This window comes from Passer domesticus, chromosome 1 (assembly GCF_036417665.1).
Source record: "Passer domesticus isolate bPasDom1 chromosome 1, bPasDom1.hap1, whole genome shotgun sequence".
Lineage (NCBI taxonomy): Eukaryota > Metazoa > Chordata > Aves > Passeriformes > Passeridae > Passer > Passer domesticus.
The window spans coordinates 29,298,902-29,316,520 of NC_087474.1; the positions used below are offsets into that span (position 1 = coordinate 29,298,902).

Consider the following 17,619-nt stretch of genomic DNA (forward strand, 5'->3'; position numbering starts at 1 on the left):
AAACAGAAAGCAGCTGCACTAGATCTTTTCTTGCTTCTTTCTGGAGCAGTCCAATGGACACACAGTTAGAAAGTATATCAGGAGAAAGAACAAAACTAAGATAGAATAAAATACTTGTTAAAAAAATTAAGATTAAAAAATAGAATTACAATCCCATTTACATCCAGCTGTGGAAAATAAACATCTTCCTTGCAAAGCCTTGTGTTCCTTGCAAAGTCTATCCATTTGTAAATTCTCTGCTCACACAGTGCCTTTTTATTTTTTCTTTTGTTCTTCACCCTGCAATATCTGTATGTAATACTTTCTTAATTCTATTCCTCCATTTTCATAGGGGAAGTATGCTTCCTTTCAGTTCCTAGGCCCCTGGTGTGGCAACAACTCGGTATTCCTTTCAGAAATGCCTCTCTTTCTCACAGCTCAGCATGAACATGTCTTTTGCTTGCCACCTGGGGAAAGCACCGTCCCAGGGGAGTGAGCAGGCTGCCAGGATTCATCAGTCTTCTGCCCCTCCCTCAAACCAAAGAGCTTCTATCTCTGAGAGGAAATGTGCCCTGGGATAAGGCTGAGGGTAGCTACCAGAAGCATTTCTGGATAGAATAGTCTCACTAAGGGGAAAAGGATATGTTTGCTCTGTCACTTTAAAACGTATAGCTTTTCATTAAATGTGAAACAGGTTTAAATGGAAAAATCAGAGTTCATCACTATAGCAGGTTCTGGGGTTGGTTTTGTTGCTTGACCTAAAGCTGCCATCTGTGAAGACATGTGCTTGAACCATGTGATGATGAAAGATTCTGCTGTAGGCAAGCAAGTTTTTGTCCTTCCTCTTGAAAGAGAAATGCTTACTTACGTGGAACCTAAAGTCTTAGAAAACTGGGTAAGTAGAAAAAAATGCATTTCTAGTTTGTGATATGGGTGCCACTGAATCCAAGTCCCTCCATCTTGGTTACTCATAATGCTTTAAATCCTCAAAAACTTTTGCATGTGTTAACTTTATCACTGGAATAACTTTTATAATCACTCAATGCACAGAAATTATATTTAAACTTTAACACAAATATGTTAAAATGTCTATAGGATTGTGACCAAAGCACATTTAGAATTCTGCCACCTACTTCTGAGAGGGTAGCTCTATTCCAAATGGTGCTCCACAAGCAGATTAATATTTAAAAATATGTGATCATTCTTCTTCTCCAAAATTTGGAGATTTCCAGGACACAGAATACCTCTTTAGCAGTCTTGATCCAGAAATAACTATAAAGAGACAGAGCTCTGTTCCACAAGGACATTTATTTCTGTGAGGATAAGGAAAAATACTTACCTTAGGTGAGAGATGTGAACAGAATTGCATTTATTCATCCAAGTCCACAGAGCTGGGTCTAGGCTACTTACACAGAACTTGGCAAAGCCTTTGTAAACTGTTTCTTAATCTTTTATATTATATCTAGAGAAAGTTCAATTGTAGAATTAATTACAATGAATTGGACTGAATCTGGAATGAATTGGAGTCCTGCATTCAAGCTAGAGAAAGCAAAACTACATTTATTTCTATGGAACATTTTCCTTTTTTTTTCTTTGACGTTAACACGCTCATCATGTATGTAAAGTACACAGCTGCTGATTAAAAGATTGCAAGAGGGATGCAAAAAAAATCTTTTTAAACATACAGAATGAAATAGTTTGAGTGGCATTTTGTGATTTGTTTTCCAATTAGGAATGACATTTAATTTTAAGAGTTGAGCTGTTTTTAAGATAGTATTTTGTTGGCTCAGGTGCATATGTCTACTAGTGTGATTACTGATTGGAACTCCCAGGGTTTTAGGCACAGATACCTGCTCCCTTACATCTTTTTCCAATAGTCTCAGTTTTAACATGTAGGACTATACTTACTGTTGTGAATGACACAACCCCAAATTTATTTTTGCTTCCAGTTTTTATGTGCTATGTATGTTTCTAGATTATTATGGAAGCAGTAGGTTTAAGATCTTTACTGACTTCACCAGTATTGGTGGTAGATCTTTCTCTTCAATGGGGTAAAATGCAGTTTGTTGTACAGACCACAAAATGTCATAAGGTCAGTCTTGAGGTGTGTAGGCATTAGCATTGATTTGACAGTTTTCAAATTAAAATCCTATGCTCAAACTAATAAATGACTAATAATGTACTTCATAGTAAATATTTTAAGTTGTTTTTTCTAAAAATACCAACATTTACAGGGAAAATTCACTTTTTTAAAGTACCCCAACTGTATGAGATGCTTCATAGAAATAAGCAAAACTACACCTATGCTGATAACTTGCAAATAAGAGGCTGCAGTGATGGCTCACACTCATGTTAACCTGAGTTAATTGACTCTGTCTCCTCACTTGCCCAGCTGCTCACTCCTTAGTGCTGCTACAAGCAGGGAGGCTTTTGAGCGGGCACAGTCAGGCAAGTTAAAGAGCACATGCACCTATTTTTGCATGCAATCAGCAGGATTTAATCACGTTAAACAGACTGTATAATCATGACCTGATTCTGCAAAACTGTGAGTTTGAGTTTTGCATCTTAAACGACTGCACATCTTAATCATGTTATAGCTTATATGATGCTAAGCACAAAGCAGGAGACCTATGCTAAGGAAATCTATTTCCACTTCAATTGGATGCAGTTGACAGCAGTACTGAAGGAAAACTGTGATGAGGAATTAGTAGATTGGATATGGGCTTTTTATATAATATCAAAAATTAGGTGTGCCATAAAATAAAAAGAGGAAGGACAGAGACCAGATTATTTCCTGTTTTGCTTTTAGAAAATTGTTTTCTTTGAAATGCTTGCATGTCTTTAAGAAATGCTTCAAGCAAACTGCCTGGATTAAATCAAAACAGTAATTATGATTTCATGAGTTATTCTGTATCTTTTAGGACTGAGACTTTGATCTCCGACATACCATATTATATTAGTATTTATTACAGACCACCATGCTGTTACTTGACAAATAGGAAATCTTTCATTATGCTAGGACTTACATATAATTAAAGTATCTTGCTGGGACTATAAAAATAATCTTTTTTCCTATATAAGCTTAATTCTATAGTTCAATTTTGTTTTTTATGAGCAATAGGGAAATTTCCCAAACCAAATAAAGTGTCAGCTGTTCTTAATGTATTTGTTGTTATACAACATGCAGATTACTGCTGAAGGGTGTATTTTAAATTGTATTTTCAATTTGGTTTTATAAGATAACAAAAATGCCTGTGTGGGCTCAAATGTATGTATGTGTGTGTGTGTGTTGAATGTATGCACACATGCATGTTTATCTTTCTGTTTTCCATTAATGCCTTTGAGCCCTTTGGCGAATTCCAACCAAATTAACTTAGGACCATAGTTCTAAAAATAAATATGTTCCTACAAGGCTTGGGAAATGGCCAAGTGAAATAAGGTGTTCTTGTTTATCAGTGTTCTTGTTAAAGGAAAAGTTGTCGTGCAAGTGCATACATGATTAGGCACTAGAGGAGCTACCTTGAGGACACCCTGTTTAATTAATTATCTCAGATGAGGAGCTTCTTGGCTGATACCTGAACTGGGTGATGCATGTTAAGATGTATTCAAGATGCAGAGCTGTCTGATTTTATGTCATCTTTCTTTACCAGCTTTGGGAGTGTTTCCAAGTCCTTCATTCATGTGCAGCCTTTGATGTTACAGCTGTTAAGTCCCTGGAATTCCCAGCTCCATTAAATTACTTGAAGAGTTTTAAAGGTACCTGTTGCCTCCATCCAGCCTGTGTAGATGTTTATTGCCTGCTGGTAGCAGCACCAAATAGGTTCTGTCTTTCAGGAGCATACAGCCAGCCCTGCTACCCTGTCCTCAACCCTCTGGGATGCTCTGTAGTGCACGCAGTCAGATAATTAACTGAAACACCTAAAGATAGATTTGCAGAAGGTTCTCAGCTCATTTGCACCTCTGAAGTCATAGGCCAGTCTCCATGGACTAACAGAGACTCAGTGCTGCCAGCCACCTGCAAAGGTCTCCAGAGCACCAGATTTAATAGTTTAAGGAATTGAAAGTGCAAGAAATTCTGCCCCGTTTGATACTTTACAGCAGTTTTGTTGTTGGGGTTTTTTTCTCTCTTTTTTTTTTTTTTTTTTTTGTGATGCTTCCAATTCAAATACTGTATGGCAGAATAAAAGTTTCTCATTAGTATCACATCTGGCTGTGGTACTTTTGTCAGACTTCTGGGACTTATCTTGATTTTCTTGAAGCCTCTACACTCACATAAAGTTTCTTTGTGGTCAAAGAGAAAGCTTTTAGAAATGATGTAATAGCATAAAAGCAGATCAAAAAAAAAAAAAGCCCACAATTTCACACTTATAAAAATAATTTAGGATTTTTTTTTTATTCTGATTAATGAATTTGTATGTTCTTATATTGTCCTTGTATATTAATAGTGTTTCTTAACTAGATAAAGATGTTGAGGAGAACATTCAGAACATCCATAGCAACAACAGTACTACAGTCACATACTACTTTAGACTTTTTTTGTTTGCATAGAAGAGATGCTCTCCATTTGGCATAGGCTATAACTACTATAAAAATGTGTTCTAACTTGTAATTTGGTCTTTTCTGGTTATTCTTATATAAATACATTCAAAGGCTTGATGAAGTACTAAAGCGTTCTTCTATGTGCCACTGCATTTAATGTAGAAATTAGGAGAAAAAGAGATTGATTTATTGCTATACTTATTTGAATATATGGACATTTCATTTTGCAACAGATTTTCCAAGTTCTAAAATACTAAGAAATATAATGACAACTATTTACCTCTTTTAAAGTAATTATGGAGGACATTTGGAGAAGTAATCATCATCCATGCATGAAACTTGCTTTAAAGGCAAATATCAGCAGCTTTTCCATGTAATGGTGCATATACAGAGTAAGAATTTGGAAGCTTTTATGGAGTTTGTGATCTTGTAGGGAGCTTTTGGGGATTGTTGGTATTTCTAAAATATTTTGCTATAGTACCTAGCATGAAAGACCCATTGATAGAAAAATCAGAGTCTAATTAAAAACTTTAAATATCTGTGGATGCATTCCATAGTTCAATCATTAAAACTTATTTATAGCCAAACTGTTTTATAATTAAATATGTATTTACTTGTATACTACAATCAAAATACACAATGGAGAAAAGTTTTCTTATTAAAGATACAGTTTCTTTCTACTTCAATTAAGGCATGAGATTTCAAAATAAAATGGTGGAAGCTTCTGTAATCTCTTCCTACAAGACCTAGAACTACAAAACTTAATGTTTGTGGTAATTTTAAGTTAAAAATTTACTTTTAAAGGCTAGTTATAAATATTAAGGAGCAGAATAAGGTCTCTTAAAAACTGAAAATTAATATTAAAATTTGGTTTTCTGTGGATTTGTGATGTAGCCATGAACTCTTCTAATAATCCCATGTTGCCACAGGTCCATATAACACACCCATTACAGAACTCTGGTCTTCTCCAAGACCTTTATTTGCCTCATCTTTAGCAATGTCTCCAATGTCCACCACAATTTGCAAAAAGAACCCTAATAGCCCAGCACTCAACATATCCTTAATCTACCTTAATTCTACCTGCTGTCTTTATGGTATGACTAGCTCAGTTACATCTGTGCTGGCTGGATGGCCAGTGTAAGCGGATCTGCCAAGCACTTCTGTTAAATAGGATATAAATGTTTCCATTCTATCCATTCTGTTTTTCTTCTAATGAACATTAGTAGCAGCACTTTCCTCTCTATAGGTGTAATTTTCTTTTTCACTGAGTATGAAGATATATATTGACTGTGAAACCTCAGTGCTTTTTGTGGTCATTGGTGCTACCAGCTTCCAAGTTACCAGGAGGGGAGTTTGCACAAGGAGAACCCTTTCATAACTTCTGAGGGAAGTGCACAAAAAAACAAAAAAACCAACAAAAAAAAACCAACCCCCCCCCAAAAAACAAACAAACAAACAAAACAAAAAAAACCCCACAAAACAAAAACAAACAAACAAACTAGCCCAATTCAAGTTTTAAAAAGTCACATTATCTTTTGACGGTCTTTCACATTTTTTTTTTTCATAGTGGCTTTAACATAAAACCCATGAACAATTATAAAGAAGTAATTCTGATCATGATCTTTTTGAATCCCATGCATTCAGTTGTATGATTTTGAGTTGCAGAACAAATGATAAACAAACTAAAGCTGAAAAAGAATGAGCCTCTGAATCAATGTATCTCATGTGAAATCACATCATATTCCCTGGATATGTACTCAGGGATCACCCTTGCTCTCTGGCTCAAGTGTATAATGGACTAAGCCTGCCACTTCCACAGTAGTTTTGCCATCCCAGGGTTGAGAGTACAGGGTGTCACTGATGAGCATTTCACTTGTGAAGCTCGTTCTACATTGTCTGTCAATCCAATTATAATTATGTTTATTCATGAAAATCTGTAGTAGTTTCTGATGTTCTCCCAAGCTTCTAACATTAGTACAGGAATACCGTAAGATTCTTTATTTTGCCAGCTTCATAACAATCTGTCTGAATTTCCTTTTAATCACATTTCCTTCTTTCTTTCTTCCCATATAGGCCCCAGGAGACCTAATTTAGTGCATTACATCTTCCACAATGATGGCTCTACATTTATGCTTAGCTGAAGAATTGAGACAAAATTAAAAATAAAAACCTCTCCAATCAAAGGACAAAGCTACTGATAGGTATATTGATTCACAGAATTTTTTAAAAGTCAGAGCATATCTCTAATGCAGTTCCTATCTGTCAGACAGACAGCTACGTCAAAAACCACATTTCTTATAAATTTGGGACAAATTGTTTTCAAGAATTAATGTATCTTACTCTTCATAACAATTGCTTCGTACAGAGTCTCTTGAAGATTAAAAATTGTATTCTCTGATGCAAAGCAGATCATTACTAATGGGAATTAAATATTTTCCCAAGTCTTCATCCCAGCTGGTGTTATTAATATTTCTAAAGGTATGCCTATTTCAATGACCTTTTTAGGATAATTCTCTTTCTGAGAGGATTTCAGAGATGATCTGATTGTTTAATGTTAACAGTTGAGCCACTCAAAGCAAAAGATTGTAGTTACTTTTTTCATCATGATGATTGTAATTCTATAAGAATTCTCATGGTGAATGAAGACATATGGTTCATGTCAGGGCCCCAAGTGCACAGAGAGGCTGCAATTGCTGTGAGAATCCTTACCTGGGACCTGGACCCACACAGCTTCTTCTGTCCCTGCTCCATTTAAGCTCTGTCTTGTCCTTTATTTGAAACTTAAGGCTCTTACCATTGAGTGTTATTGGGTGCAGAACTATGCCAAAACTGTCATTTTTCCATGTGTACTACAAACCTATTCCTTCTCAAGCTCTCTTGCTTAACATCTCAGAGTTAATAAAACAAGTTCCCTGTCTAAAAATCTGCAACTAATTTATTGCTTGATGTAAGTTTCCACAGTAGCATCTGAAGAAATAGAGGAAGAAGTGGTGGAGAAAGCAGTAGGAGTGAAATAAGCAAGAATATGCTTTCCTGGGAGAATCAAAGGTACTGGATGCTTCCTTATGTTTTAAAAGGGCTTGTGTTGTGTTTCTCAACATGCACCAGGTGACGTCAGTTTTGTACTGAGTTATGACTTTTATACTGGGTGGGGCTATGAACTATGCTGATCTGTTTGGCATGTGTAATTCTCAATAAATGCTGGAGAATGGTTAGGGTTGAAAGGGCCCTTAGGGATGCCCTCCTGCCGTGGTCTCTGCCAGCACCGTGGTGGCACTTGGCAGGGCCAGCAGTGGCAGAGTGTGGCTGCAGGGTGGGAAATGGGCTGTGACAGCCTGCTCCCTCCAGTCCTCCTACCCCAATTCACTGCTTTTATCAAGACTAGTCATTAGTTTTACTTCATTTTTTTCAGAAGATAATGATTCTTACTGGATAAACCCACCGGTACTACTTTACTGCCGGGTGCTTGAAGAGACAGGACTTAGCTTGAGAAATTTACATGAAAGAACTTCTTTCCTCAAGGAAGGACTTTTTCCAGACTAATCCTGCCTCTCTATCAGTACTTGGTGTAAACATTAATAGTATTAGAATTTCTGAAGAAGGTCAGTAAGGAAAATTTAGTATGTGTTTGGTTTCTGTGTTTCTTCATTGTGAACTTTATCTCTTAGCCTGTTAAGTGACAACAGATGTCAGAGCAGGTTATTAACTGCTGCTTTTAGCTAAGCTCTGCAATTTGACTTCCAAATTGCAAAACAGAGGGTTCTGCAGCCAGAGGCATATTTAGTGTAGCTGCAGGTCTCTTCAGTGCAGCACTATCTCCGGTGTTATTCACATGATTTCAGTGGTCCTAGATGGAGTTGGCAAAGCATGTGACTAGTGAATCAACTCAGCTGCAGCAAAGCAAATGTGTTAGGCAGGTAGAGACAGGGATATTTTACCCCTTCTTCCAGATGGGACTGAGATTCAAAATTCCAGACTGTGGAGGTCATAGGTTGTGTTTGTTCACATTAGAATTGGGTCATTGCAGTTTATTTTTATACCTCCTTTTTCTTATCTTGCCTGTACTTAGGCTGCTTATTGAACAAAGTCTGCATGAGCTGCTAGTAGAGTTAGAACTCAGCCTTTGCACAGATCTAATTTAAAAAAAAAAAAGTGATCAGCTAGAAACCTATATTTTAAAGGAGTTGTCTGAATGAAAAAAAAAGCATTTTTCAAATGCTTTTTGTTGTTTTGATAGTTGTCTATCATTGAACTTATGTACAAACATGCACAAGTCCTTGAAGAAACCTGTATGTAAATACTGCAGATGAAAGCAGTTCTATGTTTGGAAAAAAATGTCCTGCTTCTAGGGAATAGTTATACATTTATGGATATTCACACTGCTTGTCCTAGGTATCTGAGACCTTCAAGACTAACAATCTACAAAGATAAATGCACTCTTAATACAAAGTATGTATTTCTAATTTTTTGAAAATATCACGTCATGCTCCTTTCAAACAATACTAAATGAGGCTCTGATTCTGAACCTCTGAGGTATGCTCAAAACAAAGAATGGGATCCCTAGTTACTGCAGACAAGCAATACCCGTTATAATATTCCTTCTTTGTCTTTTCTCTTCAAAGGATTTTAATGATAATGAAACTAAACAAAGATTTCCAAATGTGTGACATGGATTATCTGCCATTAATACATGTCAAAACCTTCGTTTCAACGTCACCTGGCTTAAACAAAATTAGGTGGATGAAAAAGAAAGGAATTGCTGTCCATGAAAAAGGTGGGAAAAGCTTATAAGCAGAGCAGACTTACAAAGTAGGGAAACAGTAGAACTTTACAACTATAGTTTGATAAACAACTACTTGACATGGACTGAACTGCATAGTTTCCCTCTATTTTAAGGACTAAGTACTTCAATTGCAAGAATAGATGCAGCTTTTGTAATATTTAATGGTTTTGTGCAAACTTTTCACTATTTCTGTGTCTGTGGTGGGAGGAGTCTCCACAAACCATGATGATGATACAGCAACAGTAACAGCATGGCTTTTACAAATGTTTCTTAAGTGTTAGTGACAGACTTAATGATGTATCACAGCTCTGTAACAGGGAGTAACATGGTTATATCATATTAACTACTGTCTGAGATAGAATTTCCTGGTGGATTTGAGGCTTGTAAGTCATTACAGAGGAACAAGGTATTATGCTTCCAGTATATAGAGACAATACAGTGAATATGAAAAAACCACCTACTTTCTTGTTTTTTTGTTTTTATTAGTTGTTTTACATTTTATTTTTTTCAGGAGCTCACTATTCATCCATACAGGCCCTTGCTGGACCTCCTGCCTATCAGCTGGAAAGATCCTTGAAAAGCAGCTATATCTTTTAGACCCCTCATTCCTCTGGGACTATCTATGGGATTCTTCCAAGTAACCCCCCGAAGAGGCCTGAAAGTCAGGGCTGTGATTCTGTTCATTGGATTTGTTTCCTTCTCTCAGGATCCTGAACTCCACAATGAAATATGGAGTCACTGCAGCCAAAGCTACCCTCTCTCTGTTCCTTATTTGCCCATGTTAGGGAGTGGCCACCAATGCTCTCCAGAAACCTTCTGGATTGCTTGTGTTCTGCTCTGTTGTCTGTTTGTCAGATAACTGGTGGTTCAAGTAATTCCTGATGAATAATTACAAAAGTGAAGGCATTTCAGTTGTCTGAAGAGACCTCATTGATCAGACAGTCTGTAGAGACACCCACCAAACATTGTCCATCCTGATATCTCCTCTCATTCCAGTCCATAAGCTTTCAACTGCATCATTGTCCATCCCAAGGCAGAATTCTGGGCATCCCTGTAGCTCTCACACATGAAGGGCTGTTCTTTCTCCTTGCTATCCTGAGTCTGTACATCCAAAAAAGCCTACATCCACCCATAACAGCTCTCCTGTCATGAGCTATCCTACCATTCTCCTTCCACCCATCTGTTCCCTGTGCAGTGGACATTAGTTCAGGAACAGAAGAGGCACTCAGCTCTGCTGATTTAAAAAAAAAAAAAAGGTATCAAATCATTCCCTGTAATATTTTCCCTCTCATCAGTTCCTTCTTTTCCCTTTCTGCTTTGTTTTGGAGGTCTGCCTTACCCCTCTCTTCAAGCAATTTTTGCTTACCAAACTCTGATCTAACACTTCTTCACTCCCAAGCTGATCGGTTGGTTACAAAAGAAGAAGGGAGGGGGAAGTAAAATGGCCTAATCTTGTTGGCCATTCCCTTCTAGATGTTTACTAATTTTTTATTCTCTCTACTCAATCATAGATTTCTTCACAACTTGTAGGATTTGAAATCTGATTTCCAGTTTGATTTGTAGGGAACAATGCATTAAAATCTTACTGGGAACAGACTTCCAGACATGTGAACATATGGCATGATTTGGTCAATCACATTGGCTCAAAAAGACTATGTAATAAGTTATTCTGCATTAAAGGACTGACAGGTGTTAGTGTAAGACAGGGTATTAAAGGGGTCCAACATCCATCCCTCTTTCTACTATAGACTGCATGGTATGCATCTTTTATCTACTTCTTGTTGTATCTCTAATAGGGAGATTTTTTAAAAATACCTGTGTAAACTGCTCTGGGAAATCAGGTTACACAAACCATCAGTGTCTGGAGAAGGTAAGTATTCAAAGGACTGGTCAGTGGCCACCTGCAGTATTCACTGCTGTCCTCAGCTGTCACAGCTGCCTTAATGCAGAGATTACTTTTCTGCAGGGCAGCAGAGGACTCGTCAGCACTTTCAAGTTACTTGTTGGGATGGAATGAACTTTCCTCATAGCAGCACTGTGGTGCTGAGGCTGGTCTGTGTAGCCCAAGCAGTGTTGATAACACACCAGTGTTTTGGCTGTTGCAGAGCAATGCTTGCACAGCATCAAGGCTGTCTCTTCATCCCCCCACCACCAAAGGTCAGCAGGCTGGGGGTGGCAGGGGTTTGGGAATCTGGGAGAGCTGTCCCACCCTCACCACAGGGATTTGTCATATTATGTGATATCCTGTCCAGCAATAAAAGGTAAGGGGTGGGCGTGTGGGGAAGGTGGAAATGGGCAATTTGTTTTTAAGGTATTTGTGTTCTGAAGGGGCTGCTCTAAGTATTGAGGCTTTGCTTCCCAGAAAATGGCTGGACAATGCCTGCTGATGAGAAGTAGGGAATAAATCTTAATTTTTCTTTTGCTATTTGTTTTGCTTCTATGTACAGTCTTTGCTTCTTTTATTAAAGTGCCTTTATCTTGACCCATGAGCTTTTAATCTTCTTTTCTCCCTGCCTTGATGAGGAGGGGAGCCGAGAGAGCAGCTTGGTGGGCACCTGGCAGTCAGACAAGGTCAACTCACCACATTTACTAAACATAGTTAATAATAGTTTAAATATAAATAAAAAAATAAAATTCAGGATTCTTGCAGCAGGTATAGGGAGCAGTAGATATTTATTTCCTTTAAAATGCATCTAGGATGAAATCAACCAGCTAATGAATTTGTTGAGGCTTGCTAATACACAGGCAGTCCCAATGGACTGAAAGTGACTGCCAAACAAAAAACTGGCACCCTGGTTTCAATAATACTTGCTCAGACTATTGATCACCATTAACAGGCTGAGAATAACATATGCCAGTAATGATCTCTAGCTCCTTACTGATTTTTAAATGGATTTATATCAGTCAAGAAATTAGGCACATAATCAGATTCCATTTGTAATCTATATCTAATGTGTGCTTCCTTTGCCAGTGTTCAAAGACTACGCTGACATCTGGTACCTGGGCCCTGAATATTGTAATAGTAAAGCTGTCTATCTTGAATATAAATGTAACCAATATTAACATCAAGGATTTAACTCTAGGTGGCAGTTTATTCCATATTTTTTTAAATGCAGTTTGAGCAGAAGCATAGTGATCAGCACTATGCATTTTGTAAATGCAACATTATAAATGCTGAAAGAGAAAGCAAATAAAGCTGTGGTGACAGTTATTCTGAGTTTTAAAATATATTTCTTTGATAACCATGTCACTGACCAAAGGGATTTTAAAGGGTATGACCAGAATTTTACTTTCCTGGATTATTAATCTTTCCTATAATTCTGAGATTGCCAGGAAGAACCTGATATTGGCTTTAAAACACCTCTGCAAGTCTTCTTTTACCATATTTTTGGCCAAACCAGTCCATACCTACTTAATAATTAGTCTCTAGTAGTCTTGCTACTGCTGCTTCAGGTATTTGATGTTGGTTGCTGCTCCTGAGCAGTCTGCACCCCTTTTTTCAGCCCCTTGCTGCATTACTTACTGTTGAAGGTTCTGATATTCATAATATGAAGGACCATAAAATAATTCAGGCTGGAAAGGAAGAGCCCTGGAGGGTTCTAGTCCCACCTTCTGCTCAAGGCATGGTCAGCTGGGAATCAGGCCAGGTTACTCTGCTCTCTGCAGGGAAGTTAATTCTGCACACTGATGACTTCAGTGTTCTGTTACACATGCAAAGAAAGCCAAGGGAAAGGAATGCCCATCCTTCATTTTAATAGGAAGTAATTACTGGGACTGACAGTACAACTCATAACTGAGAGACTTAGTGGATGCTATTGAGTGCTGTGTGTTAGGAAAACTGAACAGATTTCCTTTTCATCCTACATAGACTGAGATATATGAAGAATTTTAATAGTGGTCTCAAATGACATAAATGACATTTCAGGCATATATTTGAAATGCAGCAATGATCAAGAACTGTGATTTTCAGTTGGAAAATCTAAAATTTAAAACTTCAGCAGTTATTTCCGATGGACTAAACTCTGGTGTAGTAAATGGGAAGGCAAGAAGTACAATTAAAAGAAAATGTTCAAAGTTAGGTAGAAGAGTATTAATTTGGTATATTTTGAAAGTAGAAGCCAGAGAAGAAAGTAAAATTATGAAGAAAGAAACTGATGTGTAAGCTTTTTTTTTCCTTTTCCCCCCCTTTTTTTTTTTTTTTGGCTTTGCATTGATTCAATAGCAAACAATCCCATCCTGCTGTAACTGATTCCAGTGACAAAATATTCTGTGACTTCAGCTGTGGCCACATCAGCCTCACTAACTTCAGCACCATTAACTGAGGTGGGAATAGAATACTCTACCCAACCAACATGCAGGGTTTACTATAGGTCAGCTGTTTGGTTTTAACTGGGAAAAGTCCCCAGCTTAGCCTGAAATTATATATTTCTTTTTGCCTTAAAATCCCTGTGGGAAAGTAATTCAGACTTAATATACTTTGGGTGATGTTCAGGATTTCTAAAATTAGCTACATATTCCAAAGCTAAATATTGCTTTTAAAAGTGGCTAAATATTTTGGGGTTAGGGGAGAGTCTAAGAAACTGTGTCTCTGTATGCATTGCCACTGATCCAAGCCTGTCATATAACATGGGTCTTGCTGATAAGACTGAGAGTTTCTAAGTTTTAATTTAAATAGATTTATAAAGATAATTCAAGTTTGTGGGTAGCTATACCTATTTCAAAATGCAGTGTTGCATTTTCGTACATATCCAATCCCAAACTCGTCTCTAATTGAGATGAGTGTGATTACTAAGGAATATAATAGATTGCTGCAAGTGATTATGGGAAGCAGTCCCAACAATTTACTTCATTTTAAGAGTCAGAAACTCTCTGTGGATGACCACTGTGATCCTTGCAAACAGTCTAAGTTCTTTAAATGAAGTAAGGGAATTTTAAATTTTCACAGTAATGAAAGTTTTCATTTTAAGTATTACTCTATTTGAAGGCATGTTAGACTGTGCACAATCCATCTGGAATAGCAAGACATGGGCATCAAACTAGCATGTGGGGAGCCTAAAATCTAACCTAATTTCTAGTGTTTATGTAACAATTGGTAAGATGCCTAAAACAAGCTCTAACAAAGCCTAAAACAAGATTTCATAGATTTTTTTCCCCACTAATGACAATTTAAATCAAGGCAAGATTCCTAGTCTACTTCAATAATCTCTCTTCAGAATCCCCATCCTTTTTCTGCTCTTGTGCCTACTGGGTCCTGACAACACCACTGGTTCTTGAAGTGCTACCATTAAAAAAGGTTGGCAGGCTAGTTTTAATTCTATTAAACTTTTCCATATGGTATAGGGGTCTTTTGAGGTTCAGCTTTTTGGTTTTATTTGAATTGTGAAAATACAAAAATCCTGATCTCTCAAGCTTCCAGCTTGAAAGGACTTCATTATCAGGGTTTCTTCCATAGCTGTTTCCAGATTCAGAAATTAAGTCCATTCATTATCTTCTTGCATGGGTAGACATACTGTCACTTAGTTTTTTCAAAAATACATAGTAAAAAAAAAAAAAAAAAGATGGGCCAATTTAGCTTGTTAAATACAAGCTCTAGGTGGCATAGGTGGCACTTTTTCAGTTTTGGAAGTTTTGTGTCTACACAAAACTGTCTTTCTGTTTTGTGTCTATGGGAATGGGTTAGAAATGTCACCACGCCCATAGCAGAAAGAATGATGGTAAAACATGATTTACCATGGATTGGATTTTCCTGAAATTATATTTATAGAAAAGTTAAGGCATCCAGAGCTAGTTTTGTTTAAGGCACTCTTATTTTAAAGCACTCAGTTGTAGATCAAAACCACTCTAAGCATTAATATTGATTAAAATTGTCTCGATTTATTATTACTATGACTCATCAAAACAGTGTCAAATTATCTTTATTTAACTGCTGAAATTGCAATCTTTCTATTACTACATGAAAAACCGAGTGAAATTATTTTTTAAAAGAAGCCAGCTAGGAAAGGTACAAATTTCCATGGAAAAACAAATTGCTTTAAAGCAACTCAGTAGTTAATTTTATGCTCATCTCCAGTTAAACTTTCATGCTTATTCCCTACCTCTCATATCCTGTTAATTCCCTGAATTCATACTACTACAGAGGCATGTTAGAAACTTGCCATTGATAACTAGAAATAAATAGTAAGAAAGATAAACTAAGCTAAAGTCAACAGAACAAGAATCTATCTTTCTCTCATTCTCCCTCTGTGCTAAACACATTTGTTTAGCTACCACTGTACCTTTTCCAATGTTGCAGAATTCCTCCAAAGGTGCACATCTTCATGTAGGCTTCCAAATGTTCTAATAGGAAGCTTCATTCTTTGAGAAGACTCATTTTCCATGTCTCTGAATGAAAGTTAGAAAAAAATTTCTGTATTCTGAAAGAACAAATGAGGTTTATAACCTGAAGCAGCTTTCTCTGCTCTCCTTTAAACATCAGTATAGAAACACTATGCTGTGTTATCTTCTGTACAGATCACTGCTCTTAGCATTAGGCTATCCATTGCATGTAATCCTGTGTTCTCTGTCATGAAAATAAGAAATTGAGACTTTACCTGCCCATTAATTGAAATTATGACAAGTTTTATTTAGACAGAATAGTTTCGTGGATTGATTCTCCATTTTTTGCTGTTTCTATGATTTATTAATAATTTGTATTTATAATTGCTATGAAATGTGACTGTTTTCCTTAAAAACTTAAGCTCATAACATTTCTCAGAGCCATTTTAAAGATATGAAAGTTTCTTATAGATGAAAATTCAAAGATCTTTTGAAAAACAGATTTTATCCCAAAGTATTCCTTTCAAACAATAAAAAATATTTGAAACATGACAGAATTCAGCTGTTTCAATAAAGATAGACCTAAGTATTCCTTGTTTTAGATACAGAATGCAAAGAGAGGTGGAAACGTCTCTCTGAAGCAGTGGGAGTTATCAGATATACACAAGTCTGAAAATGAGAGAAATTCCAATCAAAATGCAATTGTTATTACCTTTACAGAAAAGAAAACATAGATTCCCAAAAGAGAAGAATCTGTCTTGTGAATTGGGCTGCAGCAATCTACCACAAGTAGAGGAAATTAACAAAAAAATAATATCTGAGCTAATTCAAGTATTAGTTATGAGAACATTTTGACTCACTTTAAAAAGTGACTAATTTTTTTTCTGGAATTATGCATTTGCTGATGTTCTCTAATATTTCAGGAACTGCTCAGTTACCATGAGCACCCAAACCTTTCTGAATTCTGTAGCAGTTGGGTGCTTAGGTCTTCAGAAAATTTCAACCTTAAATCAACATCTCAATGGGTTAAAGGAGAGTTATTTTTCTGAAATACAGCAAGTATTGTAATACTGCTTCTGGCAGCATTATAAAGAGGAATGGATGCAACCTTGGGAGGTGATCTAATCAATCCTTCTGAACAGAACAGGAATATTGTGCCAGGTCTCCTGCAGTCTTTATTGTTGTTAATTGATTCTACTGTGATATTTGGCTTTTTCACAGCAGCATGAAACTGCTAACTCATGCTCACTTTCTAAGATGATACAACTCATAGCTCTTGTTTCAAATTACCTTAACTGAAATACTGTATTTTTGCACTCTTCTTGCTCAAACATAGAATTTTTACTTTTGTAATTGTATTTAATATTTTTTTTTTCTCTTTTAATCTCTCAGTAGGAATTTGAGTTCTGATCTTCTGCTTCAGCATACCTATGGTTCCTTTTAGATCTGTTTTTCCTCAGATATAATAACTCCATTCCCTCAGGTCCTTTCCTTGGTCCCCACAGAGAAGAGAACAGTGCCTGCCCTTCCTCGACGACGAAGTTGGAACTGCAGTGAAGTCTCTCCTCAGTCTCGTTTACTCCAAGTGCCTCAGTAGCTCCTTGCATGGCTTCCCCTCAAGGCCCTTCACCATCTCTGTTGCCCTCCTTTGGACACTCTCTCACAGTTCAATGTCTTTTTTATGTTGTAGTACCCAAAGCTGCCCCCAGCACTCAAGGTGAGGCTGTCCCAGCTCAGAGCAGAGCGGGACAATCCCCTCCCTTGCCTGGCTGGCCATGCTGTGCCTGATGCCCCCAGGCAGGGTTGGCTCTCCTGGCTGCCAGGGCACTACTGGCTCATATTCAACCTGGCAATGCCCAGGATCCCCAGGATCCTTTCCTAGCACTGCTCTCCAGCAGCTCATTCCCCAGTCTGTCTGTACATCCAGGGTTGCCCTGTCCCAGCTGCAGAACCTGGTGCTTGCCCCTGTTTAATCTCATATGATTGGTGTGAAGCATTCCCCA

The 17,619-nt window shown here is 37.2% G+C and overlaps 1 long non-coding RNA gene across 1 annotated transcript; it reads left to right on the forward strand.

Moving 5' to 3' along the window:
- Positions 1 to 465: 465 nt before the first annotated feature.
- LOC135287359 (uncharacterized) lies at positions 466 to 17,368 on the forward strand. Its single transcript, XR_010351065.1, has 4 exons — positions 466 to 874; positions 6,592 to 6,719; positions 7,471 to 7,566; positions 17,100 to 17,368. It is a non-coding gene; the product is annotated as an uncharacterized LOC135287359 (long non-coding RNA).
- The last annotated feature ends 251 nt before the right edge of the window (positions 17,369 to 17,619 follow it).